This window comes from Muntiacus reevesi, chromosome 19, assembly GCF_963930625.1.
Source record: "Muntiacus reevesi chromosome 19, mMunRee1.1, whole genome shotgun sequence".
Lineage (NCBI taxonomy): Eukaryota > Metazoa > Chordata > Mammalia > Artiodactyla > Cervidae > Muntiacus > Muntiacus reevesi.
Genome location: NC_089267.1, coordinates 288,272 through 301,489, shown reverse-complemented (window position 1 = coordinate 301,489; position 13,218 = coordinate 288,272). Strand labels below are relative to the sequence as shown.

The 13,218-nt window shown below is 41.7% G+C and overlaps 1 long non-coding RNA gene across 1 annotated transcript in view; it reads left to right on the top strand.

Annotated features, from left to right (window-relative positions):
• The window catches only part of LOC136150803 (uncharacterized), a 42,111-nt gene extending 30,555 nt beyond the window's left edge, over nucleotides 1–11,556 (top strand). The window contains exon 3 of the long non-coding RNA XR_010659936.1: nucleotides 10,580–11,556. This is a non-coding gene — a long non-coding RNA (uncharacterized lncRNA). The remainder of the gene's footprint in view (nucleotides 1–10,579) is intronic.
• Nucleotides 11,557–13,218: the final 1,662 nt, after the last annotated feature.

Here is a 13,218-nt window from a genome sequence, read left to right as displayed (position 1 = left end):
AATAAAAGGCAGTGTTTCAGTTTCATAGGTTTCTCTTAACTGCCTGGTGAATGCAGTCATTCTTTTGGGAGGTACTTTCTGACATATACTTGGAGAGTAGAGTATAAGAGCCTGTCTTTAAAAACTCACTGTCCAATAGAATATAAAAATCTTAAGGGGTGTGCCAACAGCCCCTAAAGATCAACAGAAAATCCTGAATCCAGTAAAGCTAAATTTATTTGACATATTGCAATAAGGGAAAATACACTATAGCTGTCACACTCTTGGTAACATCTCTGAAGGGGAAAACCGGGGAGGTGGGGAATAGTTGCATGGTTTTAGAATTTTAGAGAGTAATTTTCAGGTGAATCTTGCAAGAGAGGGAACCAGCTGGGACCGGGCAGAGTTTATGCTGTAACTGCTTTGGGTTGGCACGTACAGGGAAGTGAGGGTTTTGAAGTGCGGTGTGACAAGTAAGTCTCGTCTCCACAAGTCAACTGCTCTTATTTGCTCAGCCTTCTCTTCTAGGAGGGAGTATTCCCTGGAGCAAAAACCTAATTTTACTTTGCTTATTCTCAGTATTGTTTAACATAGTCAGAGGAAGTTTGCTCAGTCTCTGTATTGTTTAACACAGGAAGAGAAAATTATTTTGGCATCAGGTTTCAGTCCTTCGTTTTTGTGATTTATCAGCTTTGGCTGAAGAAGACTATTATCATCTGATCACATGATAAATTATATATGTATCACTGTTTGAGCTATCCAGCTCTTTGGGAAAGACCCTGATGCTGAGAAGGACTGAGTACCGGAGGAGTAGGAGACCAGAGAGGATGAGACAGTTGAACGGCGTCACCAGTTCAAGGAGTCTGAGCAGACTCTGGGCGATAGTGAAGAGCAGGGAAGCATTCTGCGGTCCTTCAGGGCACAAAGAGTAGGACATGATTGAACGACTAAACACCAGCAGCACTGTTTGATGTTATGGCTGCATATAAAGTTTCTGATAATAATCACTGCAGCTGTTTAAGATTTTCTTCTCTATTGGGGGGCAGGTAATTTATTATATACATATTGTTTGATGGAATTGCAGCCATGAAACAATATTTAAGACTGAAGATTAAACAATTGAGCACTACAACACAGACACATACTAATATGAATTATTATCATCAGAACTGTGGTTCACTTCTAAGCCAGAAATAGTCCTCATTCTTGAGAATAGATCAAATCCCACACCCACATTATCTCAAATTATGTATGGGTATTTCTTGTGTTTGTCCAGTTTTGGCATCAGGGTAAATTGAAATAATAGAATGAGTTGAGAAGTATTCTGTCCTCTTCTGTTTTTTAGAAGACTGTGTAAGGAATTGGTCGTGTTTTCATTAACTGTTTGACCATAAAATTCTTTGGAATTCAGCCTCAAAGCAATCTGTACACTGCATTTTTAAAAAATTGTTCATCAACTCACAAATCTACAAGTTATCTGAAAAGTTTATCTGTAAAACTCTACCTTTCCGTAGCTTCATCACATACTATGGATATTACCTTAGCACTTTATGGAGCAGTGTCACATACAAAACAAATCCCCTCTTCTTTTTCCTGAACGTAAAGTATTGTTGATTTGTTACATTGAACTCATAGTGAGCAGCACTATAAGTCATGCTTGAATGAAGCTTATCTAACACACATTTTTTCCTAAGAAGCACATCACAGCCGTCTTGTGCTTGTAGACAGCACTTCACTACACTTGAGGCCATTTAAAATAGCAAAATCACAAAAAAAAGCACGAGAACATGAAAAACTTGACACTAAGTATACGTCAGAAAAGAAACTTGTTCCGTGTGAGAGCTGAAATGACAGGGCAGTGTGTTGCCTGATTTGACCTCAGTTAGAACATGTTTTGGGTGACTCAGATGATTCATTACTTTTTATATAAGTTTGTAAATGACTGTGAACTTGCGCTGAGTGTCCGTTTGGGGGGTTACAAACACATTTTGCAAGTCGTCAAATTTGCAAATGCAGAATCCATGAAGAATGGATCCGTACGTTAGTATGCTCAATAGTGTCCTACATTTCTCCAAGGCTCTCTTCATTGTTCCTCATTCTTATTTTTTTTCTGCTCTCAGATTCTGTGATCTCTATCAGCCTGTCTTCGTGTTTACTGGTTTATTCTTCTCCTAACTCCCATTTCCTGTTGACCCCTGAAGCAGAATTTTTGTTTGGTTATTGGGCTTTTTGAACTCCAGAATTTCCTTTTGGTTCAACTTATCATTTCTATTTTTCATTGATCTTTTCTAATAGATGAGACATTATCATCATATCTTCCTTTAATTCTGTAAGTGTGACTTTCTTTAGTTCTTTGAAGGTATTTGTAATAGCTACTTTAGAGTTTCTCTCCTCAAAGTACATTTGGGCTCTCTAAAATGCAGTTTCCTTTGCCTGTTCTTTTAAATCCTGAAACTATGCTTTCTTGTTTATTTGCCTTTCTCATAGTTGGTACTTTTTTAGTTCCAAACTGGATATTTGATAATACATTGTAGCAGTTCTGATACTAACTCCCTATTTCTAGGGCTATCATTGTTAACTAGTCTACTTGTTTGTTGGCATTTATTTTCTAGTTAGTTGCTTGTTTTAGCTGAGTGAAATTAGTTTTTCCCCAAATGTGCAACCCTTAATGTTGAGCTTAGAGAGTGCAGGCTTGAGTATGACTCCTCCTACCCCACTGGGTTAAAATGGTTTTATCTCTGTCCTCTTTGATTATCTCTTTCAGTGAACTCCCTTTGAGGATACTGCTTTAGTTGCAGATGGCATATCTGCATTGGTATCAGATGCCACAGTTAGCCTATGCTAATTTCTAGCTGATTGCTCTATTGTTTTGACAACACCCTGGTAAATAAATTACTCTGAAGTCTGATCTGATTCTGCTTGAACAGAAACAATCTGATTCCAGTGCTTCTACAACTTCTGTAGGAGTTGTCTTTGAGGTCACATTTTAAGGCTTCCGCCACCCCCAGGAGGACCCTGCTACTTCTTTCCTCAGTTATTTCTACTAACCTTCTAGCTGTTCTGCCTTTTCTCGTATTGCTGTTACAGAGCTATAAGCCCCAACTAATTTACTTATCACCAAAATCACCACTGGTGATTCCAGTGTCCTTAGGCTTGAACTTCTCCACACTCCATTCAATATAAGATGAGTCCTCTTAAGGAGAAGTATGGAGTGCTCTGTGCTTTTAGGCTTCCTCTTCTTCCCGGGCAGAATGTACCTGCTACTGCTTCAGAGTTTAAGGTGAGGACAGCACCCTGTTTCTCTTGCAGAGACACCCATGTTCTATGAGCAGAGTTCTAGGCAAAGATACTGTATGGTCGTCTTGGCTTTCTCCTCCTAACATGGAACCTCAGCTATACTCGTGTACTAAGACGAGGATGCTTAAGGTCTAGTATTCTCAGCCTGTCATGGCTGCTGTGGAACTTTTGTCCTACAACAAGGCCCAGGTAGAGGAAGAGAGCCTCTACCTTCTCAGTCATTTTTGCCTGAAATAGAGCTTTAGCCACATGAAGCTGGGAGAGGAAGGGATGAGAAATAGGTGGTCTGCTCCTCTTGGCAGATACCATAACCCTAGGCTTGGACTGTCATGAAAGACTTACTCCATCTTCTTAACTTCCCAAGCCTAGATTAGACCTCCTGTCACTATACCTGGGAAAGGAAGGGGGCAAGGCATGGTTCAGATGGCACTGACTCTGTTCTTCTAAAAGTTAGCAGGTTTTCTTGAATAAGTATTTCTCCATTTGTTATATGACCTTAGGATGGCTTCCAGACATATTTAAATTGTTTTCCATACTTTGATCATTTGTTTTTTATTGGGAAGAGGATCCACAGAGTTCCTCACATCACTATTCTAGAAGTGCTTCTGACTTGACTTTTCTGGGATGTGTCACTGTTTATAACATCTTTGCATGAAAAGTTCCCTTGATATCTCTAATTTTCTTGAAGAGATCTCTAGTCTTTCCCATTCTATTGTTTTCCTCTATTTATTTGCATTGATCACTGAGGAAGGTTTTCTTATCTCTCCTTGCTATTCTTTGGAATTCTGTATTCAAATGGGGATATCTTTCCTTTTCTCCTTTGTCTTTCACTTCTTTTCATAGCTGTTTGTAAGGCCTTCCTAGACAGCCATTTTGCCTTTTGCGTTTTTTTCTTGTTGATGTTCTTGATCACTGCCTTCCCTGCAATGTCACAGACCTCTATCCATAGTTCTACAGCCACTATCAGATCGAATCCCTTGAATCTATTTGTCACTTCCACTATATAATTCTAAGGGATTTTATTTAGGTCACACCTGGATGGTCTAGTGGTTTTTCCTACTTTGTCCAATTTCAGTCTGAACTTGGCAATAAGGAGTTCATGATCTGTGCCAGAGTCAGCTGCTGGTCTTGTTTTTGCTGACTGTATAGAGCTTCTCCATCTTTGGCTGTGAAGAATATAATCAGTCTGATTTTGGTATTGACCATCTGGTGAAGTCCATGGGTAGAGGCTTCTCTTGTGTTGTTTGAAGAGGGTGTTTGCTCTGACCAGTGTGTTCTCTTGGCAAAGCTCTGTTAGCCTTTGCCCTGTTTCATTCTGTACTCCAAGGCCAAATTAGCCCAGAGACTTTGAAAGATGGGGCCTGACTGTTCTCTAATTGTGATATACATCTATCATCACCGTGGTGGTTTGTGAACTTGATAACAGCTGTGAAGTTTGGCACTTCCTCACAGTTAATACATGCCGGTATCTGAAATTTGTTTGTTCTGTTGTGGGATAGGCATTATTTAATTAAATAACTGTAATGTATGGATGTGAGAGTTGGACTGTAAAGAAAGTTGAGTGCAGAAGAACTGATGCTTTTGAACTGTGGTGTTGGAGAAGACTCTTGAGAGTCCCTTGGACTGCAAGGAGATCCAACCAGTCCATCCTAAAGGAGATCAGTCCTGGGTGTCCTTTGGAAGGACTGATGTTGAAGCTGAAACGCCAATACTTTGGCCACCTCATGCGAAGAGCTGACTCATTTGAAAAGACCCTGATGCTGGGAAAGACTGAGGGCAGGAGGAGAAGGGGACGACAGAGGATGAGATGGTTGGATGGCATCACCAACTCGATGGACATGGGTTGGGGTGGACTCTGGGAGTTGGTGATGGACAGGGAGGCCTGGCGTGCTGCAGTCCATGGGATTGCAAAGAATCGGACATGACTGAGCGACTGAACTGAACTGAACTGAACTGAAATTCATGCATGAGCAAACTGTTCAGAGTGAGAACTGCCTGTATAGCATATGTTGAGTAATGTCCCATGGTAAGAAACAAATACCTAGAGGCCTGTAGGATGAGAATTTGTATCTTGTTATGAGGAAGTCTTTCTCTAAGCGGAGTGTGAAATTGAGATATAAAGGAAAAAGAGAGTTGCTTTGACTTCAGAAAAATGAAAGAATTCTGCATAGCAAAAGGCAACCCAAATAGAGTTAAAGATAACTGGCAAACTTGGAAACATAAACATTTGATGATGTCTTTGGCCAGCAATTCCCTTTTTTCACCGTAGAATGAGGGGGAAATCTCAGTGAGCCAAACCTCATGAATCAATAGATAAGAGGTTAGACTAAATTTCTCATATGGTGTGGATTTAATTTTATGGAATGCAAAGTATCTTCCTGTAGGAAACACGGAGTATTAGCAGTCTTATCCAAATCCTTAGCAGTGCACGCAGGTAAACCTTGCGTAACTGTGTGATGGGTGAGTCTCTTTTCTGTTCTATAAGAGAGAGAGAACAATGAGCAGAATGTGTGTTTCTCCAGGGCCGAATTCTAGTATTGTCTCTGGACCACTGAGCTTTTCAAAAAATCGAAACGCACAGTCTCTCGCCAATCACTCTGAAACAATCAAGAGGGAAAGAAATGGAAAGGTTGATGAACTTGCCAGTCACCGTTGTGGTCCTGACTCCTGAAAATAGTGATGATGGGGAGGATGAGATGTCACATATCTGAAACTTACAGGGCATGAAGATTCAGATGTCCAGGGTGTAGATTCACATGGAGTAGGGAAGAATGCCTCTCATAACCTACCTCAGCTGAATTACTTATTGGGAATTGTTGATTAAGAAATGAGAGGATACAGGCAGGAGCAACTCCTGAAATAGTGCCTAAATAACTCAAATATTCCTAAGGAATCCTGCGGACAACTGTGTCAGAGAGGAACTGACAAATGGAATATAATAAGCACAGAGATCATGCCCTTGTCAGCTAGCATACGGAGAGCATTACTGATCCTCAGCAAATTGCCGGGAGCCAACACACGAGACCCTACCCCTAAAGAGGCCATAGGGGAGAAAACCTGACGGGCAAGGCGAATCAGGTTTTCAGGGGTTTTGGAAAGCTGCCCCCGGCTCTCACCTTAAAGATGATATCTGTCTTTCTGATGCCTGCCTCAATGGACTACTCCCTAATTTCTCTGACACAGGCAGGAAGGCCTTCCCCGATCTCTTCCCAAATAAGAATCAATTTAGAATTTTAATCAATAAGTTTCCCAGGTGGTGGTATTTTATGAGATTATTTAGGGTGAAAGGAGTGTTTTAATTTAAACTCCTTTGCTGGTATTTTAGTTTGTTTGGCAAATGCGTTTAGGTCCTTGGTACTAATATGCATGATTGCTTATAATATCCTAATCATAAAACAGCATAAAGAACCTGATCACCTAAAGTCTTTAGTAGGCACAGAGCCCTTCGGGGGTGAGGAAGCCCTATGAGAGAACATAAAAATATTATTCTAAAAGTGGTTATAGTTAAAGATTTAGAAAAATAAGAGTTTAAATTTGTTAATTTTAACCAGGAATGCTAAACAGGGGCTGCCTCACAGGAGCTGCAGAGTCTTTGTGTGGTAAACCTTTTAGATAAATTTAACTGATAACTTCTGCAAAAGGATTGACCTTTGTGTTCATTAAAGAATAGATTACGGAAAACAGCTTTGCATTCACCTAGGTCATAAAATGTCAATAGGCCCCAAGGCCAGAAGATAATGTACAAGACCCTCATAAACAAAGAAGTATGCAGAAAACACCCTGGTTTCGTGAAGGACAAGCTGACGTAATGTTAAACTATCTTCCCCTTAGAAATGTACAAACTTAGGGTATAAAAGCTATGGTAAAAAATAAAGCATTGCCAGACTCTTCCAGACTCTCTGCACCCGCGTCTGGTCATTCTCTCTCTCTCTCTCTCTCTCTCTCTCTCTCTCTCTCTCTCTCTCTCTCGCAGACTTGGCCCTATCAATGCTAGTCTCTCGTCTCTCTCTCTCTCTCTCTCTCTCTCGCCGACGCCGTTCATCCTGAGGGTATCCCCTGGATCCTGCCGAGGCTGGACCCCGGCAGCAAATCATTACTGATCCTCAGAAAAATGTAATGTGACTGGGCCTAAAACCTGGTTGGAATTTTCCATAGATGTGTGATATTGGAGATGTGTTTGCAGCTGCACTTGCCAAATCTGCTTTTCAAAGCACAGTAGGTCATGGCCAGAGGAGCAAGGGCAGCTCTGCTCGCTCTCAGGCAGAAAAGGATTTTAGAAATGTCAGGTTCTCTCCCACAAAGGAAGGGGTTAGCAGATTATGAATTGGTGATTAGTACAAGTGTCTGTGATCCCTCAACTAATTTCCATCTTGAAGCTGGGATATAAAGACTCAGGTGCTGGGTGGTGAGTCACAATCTCTGAATAGGTGCTTAGTCAGGACGGATGGGCTGAATCCGGGTCTCGGCATCTGGTACCCAGCTCTTTTTCCAGCAGGATGCCTTTAGACATGACCCTGACACCTTTGCATCCATAGCTTTTTGTTGTTGTTTGGTTGTTTGAGTATATAAAATGGTGATAACACTACTTGGTGGCATATTCAATTAAAAAAAAATAGCAACCTTTCATTACTCAGTGCAAATCAAACAGGAAATGCTTTCTCTTAGTAACCCTGCTTAACAATTTTCTGGACTCTTCTGCGCTGGGCCAGATTCAGAAATACACAAGTGAAAGATGAGACAGTACATCATGTTTTATTCAATTGGGTCTTGATACCTGTGTGTGACTCTTAACCAAGTAGTATGCAGTAGTTAAGGACACAGATTGAAATTGTTTAGAGTGTGTCCTAAACTCTGACTGCCAGGATTTAAACCTCAACTCTGGAGATTGTAAAACCTGGGAAAAATTGCTCTCCTAAACTTCATTTCCTGCAACCGAGAAACATAACTGTATCTTCCTTGTTGTGTACTGAATAACACCCTTGTCCCTAAATATCCATATTCTAATGCCCAGAACCTGTGAATGTCACATTAAATGACAGAAGGGATTTTGCCAATGGGATTAAATTAAGGTTATTGATAGGAAGATTCTCCTGGGTTACCTGGATGGGCACTCAGTCATCACTGGTGTCCTCACGAGAGAGAGGTAGAGGGAGATTTGACTCCAAAGAGAAAGTGATGATGAAGCTAGGTTTGGATTGATGCAGCCAGAAACCAAGGAATGCTGACAAGAAAACAGATTCTGTCTTAGAGCCTCTAGAGGGGGCATGAATGGTCCTACCAACTCCTGATTTCAGTCCAGTGAAACTGGTTTTGGACCTCTGTCTTCCAGAACCGTAAGAAAATGTGTTTCGTTTTAAGCCACCAAGTTTGTAGTAATATTACAGCAACCGTACCGAACAAATGTGCACCTCTTAGGAACTATTACCCCAGTTAAGATGTGTGCCTGGAAGCACACTTAGTGGAATAGCGGCATGCAGCAGGTTTGCCATCATAAGCCATTCTTAAAAACCTGAATCCTTGGCTTTGCGGGATCATCAGATCCAGTACAGTGGTTGCCGTTTTTCTCCTTGTTCATCCTGGTAACATGTCTGGACAGCTAGTAGAGAGAGCTCTGTCCTTCTCCACAGGTCCTCTCACCTCTATTAATTAGAAGGAAAGTAAAAGTTGCTCGGTCATGTCCAACTCTTTGGAGACCCCATAGCCCCCCAGGCTCCTCTGTCCATGGGGAGGCTCCAGGCAAGAATACTGGAGTGGGTTGCCATACCTTGCTCCAGGGGATCTTCCCAACCAAGGGATCGAACCCAGGTCTCCTGCATTGCAGGCGGATTATTTGCCAACTGAGCCACGAGGGAAGCCCAAGAGTACTGGAGTGGGCAGTTTCCCTTCTTCAGGGGATCTTCCTGACCCGGGAATCGAACTGGGGTCTCCTGCATTGCAGGCAGACTGTTTCCCAACTGAGCTACCCAGGAAGTCCTAACGAGAGGGAAGAGGTTACTTAAGTAAGACGTTACTTAAGCCACCATCTTCTTTTCCTCTCCTTTATGACTCTTCATCCAACTGGTCTTTATAAATTTTAAAGAAAACAAAGTCATTTCTCAATGGATTCAGATACTACCCCAAATTAATATTCCCCAAAAGTTCTTATTCTTATTTCTAGACCTCATCACCAGAAATTCCTGAGCCTAAACCCTGCCTAGCTTCTAGGATCAGTCATTTTCTCATTTCTCCCTTTTCCTTTTAGTTGAGTCTTGTCATTTTTGTCCCTTCCCTAAACATAACTTGTAATAAGGTGACATAGCAAAGTGATGAAAGTATAGATGGTTTGTTTTAATCCTGGGTTTTTGCCATCTACTTACTGTGCGACATTGGACAGGCTCTTTAACCTCTCTGGGCCTCAGTTTCAAAAAAATAAGTCAGTATTATAAATAATACCTACCTAAGATTGCAATTGTGAGGATTAAATGGGCTTAAGCACTTGCTAAGCACTTAAAATAGTACTTGTTGTAGTGTAAGCACTGTAATTGTGCTTGCTAATAATCATAAGTGCAATTCCCAGCACATAACTTACTCAACTTTCTGTCATCACTTTGAGGTATGTATTTGATGAAATCAGTAAAATCATTCTGTTTCAAGGGGAACAGAAAAGTATTTTTGAGCAATTGTCCATGTGGCTATTTCACCACATTTAGTGTTTTCAGATTTCTGTACAACAGCCTGGGCTAGTCCAGCAGCAAATTAAAAATGGACAGAGCTTATGTTTTGCACCCTTTATCTCACTGTCCCCCCGCCTCCCCCACACACATCCCCATCTCTTTGGACATAAGCTTTCATTTTTCCTCCATGTTCTGAAAACCTACTTCTAAGAAAGTGTCTCGGTTCATCCATGTCGCCACAAAGTAGCATTGGCATATAGACACTATCACGTGTGAAATAGCTACTAGTGGGAAGCTGCCGGATAACCCGGAGAGCCCAGCCTGGTACTCTGTGATGGCCTGGAGGGGAGTGAGGGGAGGGCTGAGGTAGGCTCAAGAGGAAGGGGAGATACAGATATAGATAATTATATGTTTATATTATATATAATGTATATATTATATATGTATATATAATTATGACTGATTTGCTTTGTTGTATGGCATAAACCAACACAACATTGTAAAACAAGTATCTGCCAGTTTAAAAACCAAAGGTGTGTGATCTCCAACTTAGCGTGAATTTAAGACAAAAGTGCCACTTGTCTCAGAGAGAGAACTTTTCAAGCCTGGTTCTGTTTCTCAAGGTTGTTCTGTTTTTCTGTCTCTCCTAGCCTTTCCACCTTGGGCAAATACGGGAGGTCCACATTGTGGCTCCAACACTTAGCACCCGCGGCGTTCTCCAGGCCTGAGAGGAGCGTCTGAGGGCGGCACCCCTGTCCCGGGGCTGCTGAGGGACCGCGCCCGGCTCCGTCTCACGTGAGGCGTCAGCTGCTGCTCAGGCAGCCCCTCGCCTCTCGTCACCCTGGGTGACGGCAGCGCCCGGTCCAGGGAGGGCCTGGGTGGGCTCAGCATAGGCAAGGGTGTTTCTGGATCTCTGAGAAGAAAATATCGGCGACAAGAAAGACATGCATTCATGAGTCTGGGATTCTCAAATCTTCCACAAGCCGCCTGCTAATTCTTGAGAGGTATATGTGGGGAAAATGCCCTGCTTGATAATAACGAGAGTTTTAGCCTGAAGTTCCACACAAAATTTCTAATCTTAAGAAATGTAAGAGGCCCTAGGTGAGATCTCACTCGTGGCCTAGACCAGTATTGGGCACAGTATGGAATAAGGACTACCTGGCTCATAATGACCTGAAGTACTGGTTGAAATCCAGATTGTTAACTCTCCCACAAGGCAAGGAAATTAGGAGTGATGGGGCCAGAATTATGCCGTTTTCATGATCAGTAACTAGTGGTTATTTCCAGTCTAACCTGAAAGCAATTTGGTCTCTTTTCTTTCAGGGTCTTATGCTTCCTTTGGTCTTAGAGCTTCAAACTGAGGAGGGGGAGGGGCAAGGGTTCTGAAAGAGGAGGGGATCCAGGCAAGGAAACAGTGTTGCCTTTGAACATTTTAAAAATAGTTTATTCTGGGGAAATGGTTCAAGAGAACAAAAGAAGGTGGGTCAGATTTTAGGAGAAGTGATGACATTTTGTGAGAAAATAGCAGTTGAAGGAAAAAGCAAACTGAAATACAGCATGAGTTTAAACAGTTGATGATAGAGACAGAAGTAGGAGCATCATGCCTACAGAGAGGGAAATACAGTTCTACCATTCTGTTGTCCCCAGGACCGAGCAGAACTTAGTTAATTTAACTTACTAGTTTTCAACCCATAGCATCAACCTGTAAATAAAACACAGGACACTTTGTTGTGTTTGCATAACAAATTATAAATATTATCATCACAGGTAAAGCAAACATGCTATTGCCCAAAGGTGAGCTGTACAAGGGGAAAGACAGACCTGGGGGCACAAGCAGTCTCAGGCATAAAGAAAATGATGAGATTAGAGTGAAAGTGAGTACTGTAGCTATGTCCTATAGCTAATATTTCTTGAGAGCTTCCGTGTGTTGGACATTGAAGGCTGCAGATGTGTTATTATTTGCATCATCACGAGCAACTCCACGCAGTGGTGGTTATCATCCAGTTCCTCATCATACAGGTGAGGAAACAGAGGCCCAGGAAGGTTGAGTAAATTGCTCAGGATTGCAGAGCTAATAATATACTGAAGAACAAAGCTTCCAAGCCAAGTGGTCCATCTCCAGAACCAAGGCTTTTAGCCACTAGACTACTACTTCTCCCTTCAATAAAAGCCAGCAAAAATTGCATGGCATTACAGAAGAGAGGCAGCAGAAGTGATGAAATGAATATGATGTATTGGAGGGAAGAGGGATGAGAAGTAGTGGGGGTAGGAGTTTATCTTCCTGCCTCATGCTAGGGTGCTAAAATGGATCTACAATGGATACAGCAGATAAACATAATGTCTAGAATTATGGGGGCAACATTCCTGTGGCCAAAAACTGTCTCTGGAGAGGGGAACTGGGGTTAGAAAAGTTGAATTTCTGTATTTGAGATGCTATCATGTCCACATAGTATTTTCATAACAATATTTCCATTTATTTAGATGTAGCTTCAACTGTGTAAATGCATTAAAACATGAAATTCAAAATCATCTTTATATCTCATACATTTGCTAAGTGCTTGCCTTATCAGAATTGTTGTTTTCAGCTTTGAAGGATTTTTGTTTTTTAATGAAAAGCATTATAAATTTTAAAAGTTAAAAATTGTCCCTGGTGATGTTGTCCTGCATGGCCGAGAGAAGGTGTGGAACTATTAGAAGCAAACTGTATTTCAGCCCTGCTTCTGGTAGGGAAGGAGAGTGTCTGAAGTCAGGCAACAGGAGCTTTGATCCTCTGGAGTCGGAAGGAACAACTTGGAGTAAATGAATCAGGCGGCAGGGTGCCGGGAGGAGGCTGTCGGCCTCTCTGTGATGGTGTTCTTTGTTTTGCAGGACTAATCTCAGAAATGTTGCATTAGGCTCAGTGCTGTGCATTTTTAGGCTGCAGTATTTTTCCATCTGTATACTTCATGAAAGCAAGCACTTTTATGCTCCCTTTAAAATGGGAATCTCCTATTTGAATTGCCTGGTGAGGACATTTGAAGTAATTCATTAAGCATACATATGCATGCTCTATCTCCATCTATGTAGCTATCAGTTATCCTTTCCCTACTCACCTGCCTGTATTAGTCTGCTCAGGCTGCTATAACAGAATAGCATAGACTAAGTGGCTTAAACAAGAGACATTTCACACTTCTGGGAAGTCTTAAGAGCAAGGCAGAAACACTTCCAGGTGAGTCCTCCATTTTTGGCTTGTAGATGGCCATCTCCTTGCTGTGTCCTCCTCACATGGTGGAGAGAGAAAGCTTTCGTG